A 17,352-nucleotide genomic window follows, 5' to 3' on the forward strand; every position below is an offset into this window, starting at 1 on the left:
TGGCCAGTTTGGCTGTGCCCCCTCCCAGCTTCTTGGGCACCTCCAGCCTTCTCAGTCAGTAGAGCATGGAAAACTGAAAAGTCCTTGGCTAGTGTAAGCATTACCTAGCAACAACTAAAACATGGGTGTGTTATCAACTTTGTTCTCATCCTAAATCCAAAACACAGCACTGTACCAGCTACTAGGAAGGAAATTAACTCTATCCATGCCGAAACCAGGACAACGCCTTAGATGTCTGTCTCAATTCTGCCTTCGGCTGACAATTACTGTGAGGATTAATTATTTAGGACATACTACGTTGGTATGCTAGTACAGGACAACATAATAAGGAAATTCCAATATCCTGAGCAGCAGATGTGCACCTAAAAAGATGTATTTGAGCAACTGATGTGCACCAAGCAAGTTCACTCTTTTAAAAGGAGCACCTTGTGCTTCTTCAGAGATCATAGAATCATAGAGGTTGGAAAAGACCTCTAAGATCATCAAGTCCAACCGTCAACCCAACACCACCATGCCCACTAAACCATGTCCCTAAGCGCCTCATCTACACGTCTTTTAAATACTTCCAGGGATGAGGACTCCACCACTCCCCTGGGCAGCCTCTTCCAATCTTTAACCACTCTTTCAGTAAAGAAATTTTTCCTCACGTCCAATCTAAACCTCCCCTGCCGCAACTTGAGGCCATTTCCTCTCGTCCTATCACTAGTTACTTGGGAGAAGAGACCAACACCCACCTCGCTACAACCTCCTTGCAGGTAGTTGTAGAGAGCAGTAAGGTCTCTCCTCAGCCTCCTCTTCTCCAGGCTCAACAACCCCAGTTCCCTCAGCCGCTCCTCAGAAGACTTGTTCTCCAGACCCCTCACCAGCCTCGTTGCCCTTCTCTGGACTCGCTCCAGCACCTCAACGTCCTTCTTGTAGTGAGGGGCCCAAAACTGAACACAGTATTCGAGGTGCAGCCTCACCAGGGCCGAGTACAGGGGCACGATCACTTCCCTCCTCCTGCTGGCCACACTCTTTCTGATACAGGCCAGGATGCCATTGGCCTTCTTGGCCACCTGGGCACACTGCCGGCTCATGTTCAGCCGGCTGTCGACCAGCACCCCCAGGTCCTTTTCCGCCAGGCAGCTTTCCAGCCACTGTTCCCCAAGCCTGTAGCGCTGCATGGGGTTGTTGTGGCCAAAGTGCAGGACCCGGCACTTGGCCTTGTGGAACCTCATACAGTTGGCCTCGGCCCATCGATCCAGCCTGTCCAGGTCCCTCTGCAGAGCCTTCCTACCCTCGAGCAGATCAACACTCCCGCCCAACTTGGTGTCGTCTGCAAACTTACTGAGGGTGCACTCGATCCCCTCATCCAGATCATCGATAAAGATATTGAACAAGACCGGCCCCAAAACTGAGCCCTGGGGAACACCGCTCGTGACCGGCCACCAACTGGATTGAACTCCATTCACCACAACTCTCTGGGCCCGGACGTCCAGCCAGTTTTTGACCCAGCACAGAGTACACCTGTCTAAGCCGTGAGCTGCCAGCTTCTCGAGGAGAATGCTGTGGGAGACAGTGTCAAAGGCCTTACTGAAGTCCAGGTAGACCACAGCCACAGCCTTTCCCTCATCCACTAGGCGGGTCACCTGGTCATAGAAGGAGATCAGGTTGGTCAAGCAGGACCTGCCCTTCATGAATCCGTGCTGGCTGGGCCTGATCCCCTGGTTGTCCCGCTCATGCCTTGTGAGCGCCCTCAAGATGAACCGCTCCATAATCTTCCCTGGCACCGAGGTCAGGCCGACAGGCCTGTAGTTCCCTGGATTCTCCTTCTGGCCCTTCTTGTAGATGGGCGTCACATTGGCAAGCCTCCAGTTGTCCAGGACCTCCCCCGTTAACCAGGACTGCTGATAAATGATGGAGAGTGGCTTGGTGAGCTCCTCTGCCAGCTCCCTCAGCACTCTCGGGTGGATCCCATCCGGCCCCATAGACTTGTGAGCGTCCAGGTGGCGTAGCAGGTCGTTAACTGCTTCCTCTTGGATTATGGGGGGTTTATCCTGCTCGCCGTTCCTGTCTTCCAGCTCAGGGGGCTGAATACCCACTTGAGAAAAGCTTGCAAATTCATCTCTCTCAACTATCACTTGGGCAGGTCTCATCTCTCAATGTATATAATTAATTCTTACATCTTTACATGCACAAGAAACAACTATTACTACTTCATTGCTGTTTTGCCACCACATTCAGCCTCCTTCAGAATGCGTAATACCACAAGTACTAGATGCAGATGGGGGTTCCTGGATGGATCTGTGGGATCTGCTGAGCCCCATGGCATTTCATTAAGAGTTCTTGTGGCTTTTCAATTAAATAATTGAATTGTCAGCCCTACATTTTGCAAGGTCCACATGCAAAGTAGGCTACATGCTGCCTCGGGCAACTTTTTGCAATATACCCATGTGAGAGTGGCAGATTTGATAACTTGGGCATGAGAAGAGATTCTTTAAGGAAGACATGGAAGATGCTGAGGGGCATCTGACAAAACTTAAACAAAAGAAGCAAAATAGCTTCATCAGTCGAAAGGAGACAGGGGGAATTTAAGGCACTGTTTCAGAGGTGATTCAACTTCTGATCTTCTTCTGGCATGTATACTATGATGTTTGTGGCAAGAAAAGCTCCACCCCCCTTGATATGAGCATAAGATATTTTCTATCATACTTTCTCAGTAAGCTTAAGCTTTGCAGTCTAGTGCCTTGGGGAATCTGTGCTCCCACTAGTAAAAAACAGCTTTTAAAATTGTAGCAGTCACAGAGCTGCAATCTTGCCCCCAGACCCCAGCATGTTAGGCACTCGACAAATGAAGACCGTAAAGATGGCTGCTGCCTCCGAAAGCCACCAATCTAATACCCTGTATAACTTGCATAGCTTTATCATACTGTTCAGCTGACACATCTGGTTGCCCTTAAAATGAAGTTGCTATCGGTTCCAACCTCACATACCATTCTGCTTCTGCAGTTAAAGACCCTGGCCCACCGGGCTTGGCTTCCTCCTCTGTGGGCTGGCATCGCAGCAAATCTGTCACCACTGCCTTCAGTCTGCTTGGTTCTCACTTCCATCAACAGAAAACGAAGCCATGATTCAGCTGCCTGAGCACACACCTATAGGGCTGGTTTATGTTTAGGGGGTATGCCACTTGGCCTCCACCTGCTTCTCCAGAATGACTAAGGTTTGCCCAAGTCCTGCTAGCCAGTCCCCCACAGATGTCTGTCCTGAATACCCTTACAGCCTTAGATGTCCATACTTAGGGAACTGAATCTGCACATCGTGATCTCTATTTTTGCCATGGGTCACAGCAAAGAACAAGCCATCTTCTATAGCAAGTCTGCTTCTTACAATTTTTCTTGATATTATTAGTTGTGTTGTGCTGATACTGGAACAAAATCTATAGTTTTACACGATAAAACCACAAGCTGCTTATGCTTTTATGGGTAAAAGGGGAAGGACTGTCCCTTCTGCTTCTGCAAGCAAAACCAGCTTGGTCTTGAAAAGGACAGACCGAAGATGTGCAGGCTGGAGTACAGTAGGAAGGTCACTCTAATGCTGCCACACCTCTATGAAAACACAGAAGAATCACCCCCTTTTTCTTATTCAGAAGTAAGTCTGGCAGGAAAATACGGTTGTGGCTCTTTCTGTGCATACAGTGGGTGCACACCCAGCATACACGGCAGAGAGACCTCACATTCATGTTATGGTACAACGTATTCCAGACTAGCACCTAAAATGCAAGGGACCACGTTCTCGACTGAGCTAGTGTAGGAAGGAGCGGAAAGAAACATTAATGTGCTGCAGACTCTAGAGTCGAGGCAAAAGAGGCAGGAGAGAGTATATAATCAGATTGGGCAGGAATAACTAGAAGCAACTCCCATGTACCGGAGGCCACCAGGAACTCCCTGAGGGAGGTGAGGCAACTGCCGTGGCCCTGGCAGGCTGCAGGGCTTGGAAACAAGGCAGAGTTTTGTGCTCACTCGCTTGCAAACTTACCCATTTTTTACATGATAAGGAAAGCAGACTATTGTAATCGAGTATCTTTCTTAAAACATCAGGATTCTCCTTATCTATGTTATAATTAAGCTGAACTGATTGTTAAGAGAACATGCCAAACCAGACCTTTTCTTACAGTTTCCAGAACAGCCAAAAATTAGAATCAAATCTGAATGACATTTATTTTTAAAAACTGAAGTTCAGCTGACAAGCCTTTATAAAATCAGTGTCATCCCCAGGCATTATCAAGAATTCTAATATTAAGGATCCAACAGAGGCTTTTCAGACCACATAGCCTGGGAAAGTCTTTTCAAGTGCCACTCTCCTCGCTTCTGGAAGCAAAGTTAATTAAATGCCCAGCACAGACATAAAGCATTACCACTCTTCCAAAGGAAAATGGGATAAGGCTCAAAAGTTAGAACTGAAACGGGTGTGTTTGGGGAAAAAAGGGTCAGGCCTTAATTACCACTGAGGTCACTGCTAAGTCCAAATGACAGCTGGCACAAGGCCACCACAAGTTTCACAATAAACTTCAAATTTATTCTTTAAGAATCTGATTCAATGCCATGGAAAAAAGATCCCTTAAGACTCCCATTCATTTCAGTTACAGTAAAACGCTTTTCTCCGAGATAATAGACACAGATAGTTAAGAGCTCCTATAATTACACTATTCCACAGAAAATGTCATTGGCATTCAGACCACTGAAAAACTGCCGTGGCCACTGCATGAGACCCTGACATCTTGAGGAGTTTCCCTAATGTTTCAGCTTCCTAAAAATGTATTTAAGCTTGTTATTTAAAGACAAATTGTATTAAAAGCTCTAGTCATGAGGAAGCAGTTTTCTGTAAGTTTTGAAAATTTGTATGTTTCATACATACAAAGGGACTTTCACCTTTGAAAATTAAGGAATCTCACTGGTAGGTCTAACTGCATGATAACAAATAAACCTAGGCCATGAGTAGAGAATAAAAAAACCTCTCATACAAAAAGTTGTATTTATGTACAAAAATACAGGTTTACTATGCCCATACATGCAGTATGACTTATGAGAAACACTCTAAAATTCTGAACAGGTTGTAACAAGATCCATGCAGCATGTAATTGTCAAAATATCAGATTTGTCAAAATATTCTCACGTGATTGATCTGCCAAGCAAGGCTGCTTCTTCAAACATCTTCAAGACTACTTATTTTGCTCCACAGACTTCTTAGATTCCCCCATGTAAAGCACACAAGTGTTGCTTGATATGCCGCAGGGCCACTCCACCTCGGGTAATTTCCATCCCAACGGGCTGGTCGGTGCAGCGAGGCACTGAGCTGTGGTCCATGGCCAACCTGATGTCATGCCAAGAGATCAGGGAGCCGGAGCAGTTACATGCAGATTGACATCCTCCCCCTGAGTCTCTCATGTTCTTTAATCTCCTTATTTTAAACCCAAAATTTATTTCTGGGGAAAAAAACAAACTGTAAATACACACCCTGGTCACAATCTTTGTTTTGTACTGAATCCTATAATAGACTGCACCCATTCTGTTAAAAATAAACAGGCACACAGGTTCTGGCAGAATTTAACCACTGGCTAGCCCTGCGACAGTGGCCTCCTGCGACAGTGACCTCCGGGCACAGCTTTCCCCAGGGGACGGGCGCAGAGCACAGGCAGCCCAAATGCTGGGCTGCAGATGGTGCTGTTCCCCCACCTCCCCTGCGGGCAGGCACACACGCTCCAGCGCTGGACACCCACTGCCCAGGACATGCCAACTGGCTCCCCCCGGCCCAATAGCACCGGGCCCGCAGCCAGGGCCAGCGGCAAGATGGTCCAAGAGGAAAACTTGTGCCCAGTCTCTTCTGTGTGCCTATTCACTTGCAAGCAAAGTCTGGTGAATCCAGGTTTAGGTCCAGTGGTCCGAAACTCACTTTCGCTCTTTTCTTTTGCTCGCCAGTCTTATAATCCACTCCGCAGGAGACATTTCTTGCAGTTCACTGAAAAGAAATCATTCTTTGTTTCATATTCAGGAGTAATTTTCTAGCTGTTTGACTTTGGATATTAATTTTCCAAAATAGCAGGCAGGCACACCTAATGCTACTCCGTTTCATAAAGCCCCTTTACCATCTCAAATACTTTTACCAAGTCACCTTGAAACAAGTCTCCCATCCAAAGCGAGTTCAGCACCCCTGATCTTTCTTTATAACAGATGTTTCCTAACTGAAGATTCATCCTTGGCTGCATCCTTGGATTCATCCTTCACTTTCTCATCTGGCCAATGCTCTACATTCTGTTAGCACAAGAACTTTGTGATTCGAACACACTTTGTGTGTTCCACCCCTCTAAAGCCCTGTCCTTGTATCTAAGCTTGGATCAGTCACGAAGTGTGGGGGGGGTGGGGGGTGGGGTTTTTTTTGTTTTTTACATTAACCTTCACATCTCCTCCAGACAACGCGATCGTCCAATTAACCCATTGCTTTTGAATACCCTATTTTGCATTTTATCCCCAGCCTTTGATTGTTTTGTATGTCTCTGGATAACTCTCAATAAAATAACTTCATAAAAAAAGACACTTGTATGGCTTTAAGGTAAATATACTGTTGCTCAATTTGAAAAAAAAATAAAATAAAATCAGGCCATTGCTAAATCTTGTCCTTACATTTCTCTTCTTATATTCCTATACTTAATTTCGTGAAATGCATTCCAATATTCTCCTAATCCCCAATCAGCAAGTATGCAAGCAGGTGCATAATCTTACATGTATATATAACAGTAGGACATAAACATGCGCATCATGAGTCCTTTTCTAGATTTCAGTAGTTGCATGATATCTGAAACACTGTTTTTGTACAGAACAAGTTTAACCAAATGTCTTAAATGTAAAAATCCTTCTTTTCCGCCTCCTACGGAAAAAATAAATTTTGTCTCCATCCCAGCTCACACATCTCAAATCTTCTTGAAGTAATGGGCTGAAAGGTTCTTTTTAACCAACACTGGTCCAGCCACTCAGAACACCTCCACGGGTCCTATGCTGCTTATTCATCATCATTATCACAGCACCACCCTCACTGCTTTTAACACTTACACAGTCTTGGTCGGCTGCTTGTAACTTTGCATATTGGGAACAGCAAATCCATCTGAGTGGAGCCCGTGCTGCATAGATTCACCAGCTCAGTAGAATGGGTATCTACTAACATAAAATGGACATCTACTCCATTACTGCTAAAATATTAATTTAAGTTACAGAAATATCCAGCCAGCTTTAGTATGTATTTCACCAAAGTAACCTTCATTCTACAGACAGCCCTCAGTGAGCACGGGGGACAGATGCCACATGTGGTATATGTCACGTGAGGTCCCATGCGACTCCATGCATGTTTCCAGCCCATTGACCCTTCTTGCACCAGTTGTGATTTTAATGCACAGCATGTCCATCTCTCCCCCATGTTTAACCTATTATGATTTTTCCTCAATTCAGTACTCTTTGTTCAAATGCTTTTGTTTATAGACTATATAAAGATATTTATAAAACTTAGGAAGACTAAAAAAACTCGCATTATAAAACCCTCTCTACATCTCTATCACATTTTCTAGCTGTTAAGAGATAGTGCCTCAGCGCATATTACTGATGATAACTGAAGTGTGACTCACAACCTGCTTAAAGCCTCACTTGTGACTTTCATCCTGTCCCCTTTTTAACATATTTTACTTACAAAGGCATAAATACAGATTAATGAAGAATACAATGCAAACATCACTAAGCTTCACTTCACAGGGTAGCTCACTGAAAGAGGGCATTCTCACTGGAACTGTAGGATTGATGCAGATTGAAATCACTAATTTAATGAAAACACAAGCTTTAGTAAAGAACTTGGCATTGATCAGCTCTACGACTCAAAGCTGAGTATAATTTCGCCAGAGAAGGGCTGGGCCTTACTAGGCTGTCACAGAATAATACAACTGTAAGGCCAAAAAGGACTGAACAGATCACCTCACCCGACCCAGTGCAGCGAAGCAGATTGAGTTTGGCTAGAACACGCCAGAGATGCTTCTCTAATTTATTATTGAAAATTCAAATGAAGGAAATTCCACATTGTAATACATATACTTCAGCATTTTATTATGCTTACTTGCTTTTCAGGGAGGGGGATTTTTCCTTGCTAATCTTCCAACCAAATCTTCTTCTGTAAACTAAGCTGAATTTTTGTTGTCTCCCCGGCCCCTTAGAGCCTGACCTCGGAAAACACTTGTTCACCAGCCTCTGCATAACCACCTTTTACATACTGAGGACATGTTATCACATCTCCCTTCAGTCTTCTTTGTTTCAGACTAAAACTCAATTATCACAACCTGCCCTTGATTTTCTAAGAAAACATATCTTCTTACTGCTTTATTACAGATGGCTGCAAATCTCTTGTCACAAACGTCACGAGTTGCACAGCCAGGCGGAGTTTCACAACCATGTGCCCATAAGCACACTCGTGTCTACGAAAAGGCAGAATTACGAGCTGTGTCCTTGCCTCCTAAGCACCATGCTGGGCCACTGGCAGGGTGCAGAGCTCGTCTGTAGTTCCTGGAGCTCCCTGGGCACAAGCCAACACAGCCCAGTGCAGGTGATGGACCCTGGTAAGAACCGTGGCAGGGTGAGGGCCACACTTGTTGCTGACAACATGACAAAAGGCTTCAGCCAAGAAAGGTACAGCCACCGCATTAGAGAAGCAGGGGTATCACCACAAGGATGAAGTGACAGAGCTCGAATCCTCACTTGAGGATGTGGCACGGCACAGGCAGCGGGTGCTTGGATGCCATCTCTGGGTGGAAGGGAGATGGGTCCTTGCTCATGCGCATGGCCTCCCAGAGCCAGGTGATGCTGCTGCAGCACCTGATGGCAGCCACGACAGCAGCAAGAACCGATGGCACTGGCTCTTCCTAGTGCCAGTTCTAGCTGCAGCTGTTACTGATGGCAATATCCAAGCAAACTGTATCTGGGATCCTTTCGTTCAAATTTTGTGACAGTAATCTGCTAATGAGACTACATGTGGTAGCACGTCAAAAAAACGTAGATACACCATGTATACCGCTTCCCCTTCGTCCACTTGCTTTCAAAGACCAGTTGTTCCACAGCCTTCCCAGGGAAGTTACCCTGCGAGGTCTGCAACTCCCCATTCTTTTCTTCTGATTGGGAGAGAGGTATTATGCTTACTTTAACTGCAGACTCCTAGGATTTCCCCGTCCTCTCCGAATTCTTAAATAGAATGATAAAACGTTATAAATCACTTCAGTTAGTTCCTAACTGTTGGGTGAATAAAGCTGTGCAACCAGAAAGCACACAACTTATCTGACTATTCTTTGATCTGCTCTTTCCTTACCTGAATTTTACCCTCACCTTATTAAAATGTATTTTGTCAAGTCAGTATTTTGTAGACTGAAGAGGCCGGAGTAATTCAGACTTTTCTACACCATTCAATACTATTTCTCATTTTTTCCCTTGGTAATGCATCCATACTTCTCCTGTCTTCTTCATATACTGACATAATTACAGAACCCTTCTCCTGTGGACTTTTATGTCACACTGTAACTCCTTCTGGACCTTTTACTTGTCTGATTTTATGCCACCATGCTTTACTAACTCCTTTATCCAAATCTTTAGTCCTGCTGCCCTTATTTCCACTTCTTGTACGGCTCCTTTGTATTTCACACATCTCTTAAAAGCAGCGGTATATTCTATGTGATGCCTCCTATCTGTCCTGCCTGTCTGCAGCCTGCCTTTGTGCCTCCAACACAAATGCCTTCAATGACTGCCAGATCTCTTGCATTCTTCCCTCTCCTGGATTACCTCCCCAGGAGACCCTACCTATTGCTTTCCCCAGTTCTGCTGCTTAGAAGGTCATTATCCTTTTTTCACTTCTCACTTCACTCTTTTCTTTGAAAGGTGAGCCTGGGATTTTACAATCACTTGCTGTTAAGTTACCTTCCTTTTTTAAATTTTGAAGCAGTCCCTCCCAATCAGTCCAGACCTAACTAACTAGCAGTGTTGCTAGCGGCTTTCTGAACCAGAGGCTGAAGGTCTCTCTGGCTGGCACTTCTCTCTCAAGACACATGTCCACTCCAGAGGCAGCCACCCCAACTGTGCCCTGACCTGGTTTGCACACCTGCTTGGGGATGAGCGGAGTTGTGCCACAGAAATGCCTCCTTCTTGCATAGGCTACAAAGGGCACCTTTGTAGGTGTTCAAATGCAGACCTCCACATCTGCTCTTCCCATCAGTTATGGGGATAAATGATTTTCCTCATTGCTACACAGTCCTGTCCTCCCGATGCTAGTTAGCGACCAAAAATCTACTGTCAACCTCCTTGTTGCAGTTCAACACCTCAAATCAACAGCAACCATGGTCACCTTCTGTCCATCCTTACCTTTGGCCAGAGACACGCCATGGTGTTTCAGTTACACAGTGCCACCACTTCTCTTCACCCTTCATGCTTCCAACTTGCCCCCTCCTTTCCAGCCCTGTACTACGTGTCACCAAATATACCTCATCAGGGACGAATTGTTTAAAGTATGCAAATGTAATGCTAATAACATCAAACTCGGCCAATAAATCTGGCTTTCACAGCTTAAAACTACAGGGATACGCTAAATCAGACCAAAGGCAATACACTCCCACTGCTCTGGTGAGACCCCACCTGGAGTACCGCGTCCAGCTCTGGAGCCCTCAGCACAGGAAAGACATGGACCTGTTGGAGCGGGTCCAGAAGAGGGCCACGAAAATGATCAGAGGGATGGAACACCTCTCCTATGAAGAAAGACTGAAAGAGTTGGGGTTGTTCAGCCTGCAGAAGAGAAGGCTTTGGGGAGACCTTATTGCAGCCTATCAGTACTTAAAGAGGGCTTATAAAAAAGATGGCGGCAAACTTTTGAGCAGGGCCTGTTGTGACAGGACAAGGGGGAATGGCTTTAAACTAAATGGGGGTAGATTTAGACTAGATCTAAGGAAGAAATTTTTTACGCTGAGGGTGGTGAAACACTGGCACAGGTTGCCCAGAGAGGTGGTGGATGCCCCATCCCTGGAAACCTTCAAGGTCAGGTTGGACGGGGCTCTGAGCAACCTGATCTAGTTGAAGATGTCCCTGCCCATGGCAGGGGGGTTGGACTAGATGACCTTTAACAGTCCCTTCCAACCCAAACTATTCTATGATGCTAAAGCAGGTAAAATATAAGGTTGGCAGACATAACGTTATTCTAATTAAATCCAAGGTACTGTATTTCAGTAGGTAGATGAGGATTTTAAATGTTATGTTACTATCTTTAAATTTCCTTGTTCAAAGCACCATAAATGCCTTTAGCAGACAATACCATTCTTTACAGGAAAAACATGTTTATTCTGATACCTTCTTAGGTCCCCATGTAGTCACACACCTACATTACCTTGGGGCAATGGCTTTCCAAAGTATATGGAATACTGCTGTAGAAAGAAATATTTTGGTAATGTTTGTGACTGAATGTTGAAGGTTGCTTACTGTCTGGAGTCCACATATTTGGACAAATACTAGTCCCACTGGAGCCAATGGCACAATTACACTGGCCCCATGGGAGGAAGATCAAGCCAGAGTATTTCTAAACTGATATAGAAATGATTATTAAATGTGGATACATCAAAAGTATATAGATAAAATATAATTCCATGCATAATTTAACAATTAATTAAAAAGCCAACACTTAAGTGCAGATGGTAGAATTTTATCTCTTGTGATCTCTAAGGAATAAATAATACTAAATAAAAACTATGCTGAGAGCTAATTGCAAACAATGAACCCACAAAAAGAGAATTAATTAATATATGAATATATTAGTCTATCATAGGAAACATATTGATTCTAGTGGTTCTATTTCATCATACAGTAATCTCATGGTAGACTTAATTCTCCTTATACTCGTTCTTTCATATATGAGCACCTATATAAAACAATTTTAAAAAACTCAACCACCACAATAAAAAGGATCATAAGAACATACACTCAACTGGTTCAACAGTGCTGCATGCCATAAAATATCAATGCACTCAAGCTATCATATATTTCATGCATATTTAATTTGCTTTTTTCAATTATTCTCTTTCCTGCTCCCAATTAGTCATGAAGTCTGCATGCATTAAGAGGATCAAATAAACTTGAAATCTGTGGCACAGTTTTTATTGACTTTATTTATTTATTTGCTTGCAGAGAGATTTTGTGATGCAGTTTATCATTAGCCTCTAAAACTTTGTACAAATTTCCTCCTCTTTTTCAGCTTTAACTTCTGGTATTCTGTCACTACTTTTCCTCACCATCTCCTGGTTACCTTCCTCCCTCATCTAAACTTTGATTAAACACCAAGAAAGTCCTGAGTTTGCTTGCTGATCTGCTTTGCAAACAGCTATAGATTATACTAAGCAGATGAAAGATGCTGTGTGGTTTACCTTCAAGTGGAAGATTTTTGAAAAATTTGTACGCAATGAAGCATGAATAAACTATAATTGTTCATATTTCCAGGCATAATAACAGAATCAAATACTTCTTTACACCATTAACTGATGATCTTCTTCAAGAGTTATTCTTCTGTATTTTTTGGAAGGAGCATGTCTCAAAGAAAAAACACTTCAAGACCTTTTAGAATAGTCCTGAACACACAACAGCAAAAATTTTTAGGAGAAAAACTGAAATATTCTGTCTACCAAGCAGACAATAGGCCTTGCTGAACAATTGAAAAACAAAATAGAGGAGGAAATATCGGTACTTCAGCTGCACCCAATGCCTAAAGCAAGCTGTGTGCCGTGTTGGAAGTGGGATTTTACAGGATTTGCTCCCAGCACAGTTTGCAGCAGCTGTCAGAATTAACTAGGAGGAATACACAGAAGACTCATTTAGATGCACTAGTACAGCAAGCAATCTTCATCTCATTTCCCTTAACACAGGGGGGAAAAAAAAAAAACCAAAACGTGCTTTTTCCAAGTATCTTTCAAAAACGAAAGGTGTTAAATTGAGACTTTTTTTAAAAACAGTCACTACCATTAGACTAACACCAGGTGCCTCATCCCTTAAAATAAATATAAATGTAGAGCTAAAAAGCATTCATTTCTAAAAGAAGAGGAGGTGGGGAATTTTAAATAACATTAACTGAATGGCTCAAAAGAAGATACTGCAGGGTAGCGCTATCTAAAATGATAACCAGTAGTGTCAGTGAAGTGCCAGCTTTCAGCAAGGGAACGACTGTGCTGTACCAGGAACGGTCCCTCTGCCATTAAGCGCATACCTGAACATTTCACGAAGCAATTGACCTAAGTGGCCATTTGCAAACCGTGTGCTGCCTGAAGGACACACAGGAATCAGTAACTTCAGGTTGCTATTCTGAATTATTCATTCAGTCTTTGCACAACAAAAAGCTGTTCGCTCTCTCTCTAATGCACTATCACTGCGACACAGTACATGATTTTGAAGATGGAGCTTTAAAACGGTAGTTTTGTCCTGCTACATATATAAAGCCTTCTTGCTCATAAGACCTTTAAAAGTGACTTTCAGAGCAACTAATGACTGTGCAGGGATGCTGCCCATTGCTCCTACCACCAGCATGTTTCTTCCGAGGTCCAGCCAGTCCCAAGCCAACCCATGCTGCGGAGGCACCGGCTGGTGAGGCTCCCTGCTGGCACCCTGGGCAGGACAGCCCTCCCTCTCCAGGGAGCTGCTCAGGCACCCCAGGGTCCCAGATTGCTGCTAGAAGGTCAGTTAAGAGGCTCTCTACAACCTTTTCTTCCACAAAAAAGAAGAAACATTTTCCCTTGGAGGGAAGATACCTGAGCGTTCACCATATTTTCCCATCAGAGCACTGATCTAGCCAGTCTCTGGTTGCCTTGCCTTTAGTCCTATTTTCTGTACATCATAATTTCTGATAAAGAAACTTTTAAGTATTTCAAAATATCCCATTTAATCTATCAAGACTAAGACATGGCGCTACAAAAATATTTTTAAATTGGTCTGAGAAAGGAACTGAACAACAAGGAAGAATTTGTCTGCTTTTACTCCTTTTTCATCATCAACTTGTTTATTTTCTGACTTTTATCTCATCCTCGCCCTGTATTTCACACTTCTCTCATTCTTTCCTCAGGTTTTGGGGTTTGGGATTCAAAGGAGTGTCAGGAAGAATTTCTGGGCTTTCATGGAAGTTGGATTTCTCTTCGGGTGCTTTAGGACCACGCGAATGCTACACGAGAATGAAACCCTTTTCTTCTACAAATTTACCTGTTCTTGTTACATCAAGGGTTACTTACTGCTGTAGCAAGTACTAGAATTTAACATCCTATTTTGACAGCAGCAAAGTGAAAGACTTGCTGGAAGCAGAGGCAGGTTTAGAGAGGTTAACAGAGGAGATCTCCACCCCACTGCCACACTACACTCGCATGCGAGTTTCTCCCTGGAAGCTCATACCACAGCAGCAGGCAAGTCTAAAGTTCAATATCTCACCTCTTCAGCCCATATGTCAACAAGAAGTAAAAGATAATGTTTAAACCAGAGCCCCACCATCAGACGTTAAACAGTAGCCTTAGCAAGTGCAATGCTCTAATCAGCCCTTGGAAAATCTACTATCAATTAAAAAAAAAAACCTTCAGCATTTAAAAAATGTAGTGACAGTCCACTTGATCTTAAACCGTGGAATTCAAAGATAACTCGAACAGCTGAATTTTGCAAATAACATTATGTACCTGTCTCTAAAACGACGTATCTCAATATCATTTGCAGGAAATATTTCTGCAATGATTATGCTTCTAGTTTAGCAAAGTACACAAGTACATGCTTAACTAGTCAGCTGAACTGACAAGGGACTAATCTTAAACACTGAATCTTATATACTACACACTTGCAAGCTTTGAATCTAATGCAACTAAAGATGGGCAATGGAGGGCAGAAAGGTAAATATTTCTCAGCTGTGTTGCTGTTTGTGGTTACTCAGTGAATCCCATAAATACAGAATTTAATTAGAAGAATGACAGTAAGCTTCCATGCCATCCCCTAACAAATGATGGTAACCCGTAAAAGCATCGTGTTGCTGACCTAGAAAAAATTCTTTTGAATATACTGCTATAAAGGGATAAGAGTCCAGTACTTTCCCGAGGACTGCAGGAGAATAGGAGATTAATTTAAATGACCAAGGAAAGAACTAAACAAGCAGGGGGAAAATAAAAAGAGACAACAGGAGAAAAGAAGAACAGAGAAAAGAAAGCCAAAAAAGAAACAGGGGAAAGACATAAGTAGGAAAGAAAAAAGACAAAAGAAAAATGCAATCCATCCCTGTGCCCATAGCAGGGTCCCGTCCATATGCACGGTCTGGTGCCTTCCATGATCTCTCATAATTTCCGTGATCACCTTCATCCTTTCCACTTCTTGTTGAACCCCACACAGTGACAGATAAAGCACACTGACCTCCTTTTTCAGTCAGTGGAGCGAAAACACTTCTAGGACGCAATTCATCTCCCCCTGAGCTAGTAGACGTCTGAGACATCTAGAAGGGCCTGTTCTCTCTGCTACCTATAGAAGAAGTCTGGATAACTAGCTCAAATAAAGCTATTGAGATGCCTGAAATAAGCTGATTCCCACCTTTTTTTTTTGTCTGCAACAAGCTATTGGCAGTGAGTGGGCAAATATGAGTTGCATGTATTTTGTATTACATCCAGGGTAATAAAGCTGAAAACTAGGACTCAAATTCAACTTAGTGCATAGACCAGGACAGGTCTATGGACACAGCTAGAAATGCACTCATTTATGGTGATACTTTTCTGCGTTCCCTCCACTATATAGTATTTTCTAAATATGCCTTTGTGTCTTAAGAGAGAGCATTTGAAGGATTTGAAGGATTGATTTTAATTTCCATGCAAGTCACTGTCCTAGAAACAATGCTGTAAGAACAGAAATTTGACAACTGTATCACCAACTGCTTTCAAATTGAGTATTTCCAAAAGATAAAGCTGAGTTGCTACATAAATTCAGAGTTAACGGAAGAGCCATAGTCAAGCTATATTTGTGTAAGTTAACAATCCTTTACTTGAATTCTAAAGCAAGCAGTGTGAGATGAAAATCAAGGCCAGCAGTACAGACACACACATATATATATCCATATATGTATATCCATCTCTCTCTCTCTCTCTCTCTCTCCAATGACTCACACTGAGAACTGTTTGAACATGAAGGCCTAAGGCCACTGACCTTGGCAAGCAAGTCAAAAGGATTTAATGTTAACTCTTTAACCTGGTTTCCTTACAGGTTTAGAGTCTAAATCTTTTTTAAGCTACTCCCAAGACGTTGACGGTATGGTAACGATGACTGATGTTTTAAAACTGTGTAAAATAATGATGTATAGAAATATCATTTTCAAGACACCACTCTTCTGTAAAAACAGGCACAATTTTAAACTTATGTTAAAGGATTGCTCTCCAAAAAGCTTCAGATAGGCTTTTCCACTTCCCACAGAAAATTAAAACTACATCTTTAAAATGCATCCTTAATACAGAAAAAGATTAGTAACTTCTACAAACATGGTAACAATTACCTTCAATTAGAAGGAGATGGTTAATTTGGAGATTGCATTTTGCTGCCAGAGTACTGGCAATCTTCCTGTATGTTTTTTTCCTTTAAATCTAATTTGTCTGAAGTACTGGACAATGGATACATTTCTTATATTATAAATAAGAGGTAAAATCCATAAAGGGAAGGCTGCAGGTCTGCAGCCTCTTGTCTTTTCTCATGAGCAAGTAGAAGACTTCTGCAAGGACACAGGGCCATTCGGGTATTTCAGGATTACGGTGAGGAGGTGACTACATAGAAGGAGTCCTTGGAGCAGCTGTTTCTACACAACATGATTCCTTCGGGTCTAGCAAATTCACAAAGGAAAACCTATTAGTATGAGCAGTATTAAAAGCCATTCTGCGACTCTAGACTCACCCTGTGCACAGAAAGGTTGTGCGTAGCTGCTGCTGCACAGAGGCTGATGTCAGGACCACTCCTGATGGCTCAATCATGGTGGGAAGGACTAAAAGGCCACTCTGGAAGAGAGGTCTCTTGCTAAAGACAAAATTGGGACCAGCTTCATGTCCGGGCCTTGCTAGTTCCCTAGAGTCACACCATTTCCAAGAGCTACCCTGGTTTCAAATTTTTAAAAGATGCAAAACCAGAATTCTGCATCTCTAAAGACTGAAGGAGCAACCCCACCCCGGCCAAGCTGATTTTAAACATCCCTGAAGAAATTCTGTTCTGCTTCAGTGTCCAGTATTTCTCAAATACCCACAAGTACAGCCACAAGAAGCAGAGAGATGATTAAGTTGCCCCCTAAAAA

General features: G+C 43.1%; 1 protein-coding gene across 6 annotated transcripts in view; it reads right to left on the reverse strand.

Moving 5' to 3' along the window:
- DST (dystonin) overlaps positions 1–17,352 on the reverse strand; it is a 315,857-nt gene that overhangs the window by 197,863 nt on the left and 100,642 nt on the right. The gene's annotated exons all lie outside the window — the stretch shown is intronic.

The sequence above is a fragment of the Aptenodytes patagonicus genome, chromosome 3 (assembly GCF_965638725.1).
Source record: "Aptenodytes patagonicus chromosome 3, bAptPat1.pri.cur, whole genome shotgun sequence".
NCBI classification, from domain to species: domain Eukaryota; kingdom Metazoa; phylum Chordata; class Aves; order Sphenisciformes; family Spheniscidae; genus Aptenodytes; species Aptenodytes patagonicus.